This window comes from Scylla paramamosain, unplaced genomic scaffold, assembly GCF_035594125.1.
Source record: "Scylla paramamosain isolate STU-SP2022 unplaced genomic scaffold, ASM3559412v1 Contig71, whole genome shotgun sequence".
Lineage (NCBI taxonomy): Eukaryota > Metazoa > Arthropoda > Malacostraca > Decapoda > Portunidae > Scylla > Scylla paramamosain.
In genome coordinates this window covers 366,905-370,000 of record NW_026973736.1, presented here as the reverse complement: position 1 = coordinate 370,000, position 3,096 = coordinate 366,905, and the positions used below count along the sequence as shown (strand labels likewise).

The 3,096-nt window shown below is 40.2% G+C and overlaps 1 long non-coding RNA gene across 1 annotated transcript in view; it reads left to right on the top strand.

Annotated features, from left to right (window-relative positions):
• Window positions 1-2,698, top strand: part of LOC135098635 (uncharacterized) — a 4,167-nt gene extending 1,469 nt beyond the window's left edge. Inside the window, exons 2-3 of the long non-coding RNA XR_010267222.1 lie at window positions 820-877; window positions 2,347-2,698. This is a non-coding gene — a long non-coding RNA (uncharacterized LOC135098635). The remainder of the gene's footprint in view (window positions 1-819; window positions 878-2,346) is intronic.
• The last annotated feature ends 398 nt before the right edge of the window (window positions 2,699-3,096 follow it).

Here is a 3,096-nt window from a genome sequence, read left to right as displayed (position 1 = left end):
GAAATAGGGAGAAGGAAGGGAAAAGGATGAACACTGAGAAGAAGGGAGAAGGAAATAGGGGAGAGAGGCGGCGATTCTATGGGCAATATAATCCTATAGCGATATGTTAGGACACGACCCCCGACTGAGGGACAGAACTACCTCCCCTCTCTCTCTCTCTCTCTCTCTCTCTCTCTCTCTCTCTCTCTCTCTCTCTCTCTCTCTCTCTCCGCTACTGCGCTGTTCAGTCTCAGTTCTTAGTGTTCTTTGTTTTATGTGATTTTTGCTGCTTAGAAGAATGTATGGGTTTAATTTCTGTCAGATTTGTTATATCGTATGAGGTGACAGATGGATTTACTGTAATGATAATGTCTGGGTTCTGTCTCTCGCTCATTTTCTGTCTCCTGTCTTTCTGTATTTTCATCACTTCCGCTTTTTATCTTCTACAGTGTTTCAGTATCCTTATTTTCGCTTTCTGTTTCCTATGTCCTTTTAGTATTTCGATCACTTTCTCTTCTTGTCTCCTATCTTTTGTATTTCCATCTATTTCTGTCTATTTTTCCCACTGCCTTCATCGCCTCCACTTTCCATTCATCAATATTTTCATCGCCTCTTCTCCTCCTACGATGTACTTTAATGTATTACTATATATTTAAGTATAGGTTAAGATAGGCTATCTTGATTTACCCCGCTTTAAACTTGTATCATCATAACTTAAGTGCATCAAACTTTCTCAGTAAATTGTTAAACTACTAAACTGACAATGACACACAGAAGCCCGGAGGTGTGTTCCTGATGACTTGTTCAGTAATGTGGAGGTTTCCCGTGCTCGGCTTCCAGGTTGGAATCTTTGCCACGGTGCCTGTCTCTCTGTGCTCAGGTTTATTGGAGCTCTCAGGTGAGTTGCTCGGTGTTTCAGTGTATTGAATCTTATGGTGGTGCAATACAAGGGTGATGGGTGTGACAAGAAGTACATTTTAGATGATAGATATAATAGTAACTTGCTTCTTAGGGTGCTACGGAAATATGTAATAAACAAGATAACTTGACGAGATGGCGGAGAGAAAGAACGAAGAGGATGATAGACGTACTGAATACTGAATGAAGCAATGAGGGTGATGGCTGTAACGAGAAGTACATTTCAGATAAAAGATATAATAATACCTTCAATGTTAGGTTACTACAAGAAATATGTAATTAATAGGATAACTTGACGAGATGGTGGAGGGAAAGGATGAAAAGGATTACAGAGGCAGTGAATACTGAATGAAGCAATGAGGGCGATGGGTGTAACGAGAAGTACATATCAGATAACAGATATAATAATACCTTCAATGTGAGGCTACGTAAAGGATGTGTGCTATTAATGTGATAACTACACGAAGACTAAAGAGAAGTATTGTGGATGCACTGAAGGAACACCAGATGAAGGTTGTAACAAGCATATTTCTGACTATTAATCAAATAATGAGTGTAAAGAGTTGGTGGAAGATAAGTAGTATTGTCTTGCTAACCTGACCAGCTGTTGATGTTATGAAGCAGGAATTCTCTTTGATCACGAGAAAAACTGTTCATTTTTCAATCTGTTGTTGCTATTAATACTGTTTCGTTCTTTCTGCAGTATATAATTGTTACTTTAGGTGTAGTGGTGATGACTCATACTGATCATAATGGTAACTGCTGAAGCAACAGTAGTAATAGTAGTAGTAGTAGTAGTAGTAGTAGTAGTAGTAGTAGTAGTAGTAGTAGTTGTTGTTGTTGTTGTTGTTCTTGTTGTTGTTGTTGTTGTAATAATAGTAGTAGTAGTAATAGTAGCAGTAGTAGTAGTAATAGTAGTAGTAGTAGTAAATAATTGCATCAAGTATACAGATCTATTGAGCAGAAAAGTTGTATTACAAAGGATTACACATGCGCGGGAATATATACAGGGTGTCTCTCGAATTACATACTTCGGGATCTGATAGTTCAAGTAATTCCAAGTCGAAAATATTTTATACACAAATGGTGTGTTTTGCTTTATTTTGCAAGAAATTGACGTGTAAGTTGTGTGTGTCGGGAACCGCTCGCCTGGGGCCTCCGCCTCCTTCCTTCCCTCCCTGGCTCGCTGCGTAACGAGTTGCGCCGCGCAGCATCAAGTGATCATTTTTGTGTACAATCTGTGCAGTCAAAGCCTTACAGGAAACACCAAATGATAAATTAATTTTTTGTATGAGTCATTGTAGAAAATGTACATGTAATACAGCAGTGTAGTGGTTGTTAAGTGCTACATTTTAAACATACGTGGCAAGGCACCAGGTTCATGACGGCTGCCCAGCGTTCCTGCCTCTCCCGTAAAGATTATTTAAATTATTTTATATTCTTTTAAAGTGGTACTGTGTTGAGCTGCTCCAGTACGTTCAGCTGCTGCAGAAGTACTGGGGAAACGTCCTTTCTCACCAAGAAGCAGACACATTCTGTAGAACACTGCCATCAGAGTGTCCTCTGTCTGGATGCCTGCGTCTTTATCCTCCTGCACCAACCCGGGGATTCCTTTCACAGAATGAATATCATGTCCGAATACTCACTGTTACTGAATGTGAAAGGCACCTTCACCGTAGCGAAGAGTTGCACTTTGGCAGCCACCTGATGGGGCGCCCTGTCACTTACATGTCAAAGCGTAAACAGTTGGCGGGATGGAAGTTGCTGTGTGTTGCCATGTATGATTAAAAGAAATAGCACTTAACCACTATATTGCTGTGTTACCTATACATTTTCTTCACTGACACATACAAAATTTTAGTTTGTCATTTTCTGTCTCCTGTATGGCTTTGATTGCAGAAATTGTACACAAAAATAAATAAATAAATAAATAAAAAACTGCAGCGTGGCACCAGGAGGACTAAGCGCGCCAAGGCGGGAAGGGAGGAGGTGGAGTCCTATCCCCCCACCCCCTGAAACACAACAACATGTTAATTTCTGGCAAAAATAAGCAAAACACAGCATATGCCTATAAAGTATTTTCGACTTAGAATTACTTAAACTATTAAATCTCGAAGTATGTCCCTTAACTCGCGGGACAATATGTATATATAAAGAGAGAGAGAGAGGGGGGGGGGGGCGGAGGGGGGAAAGGGTAGA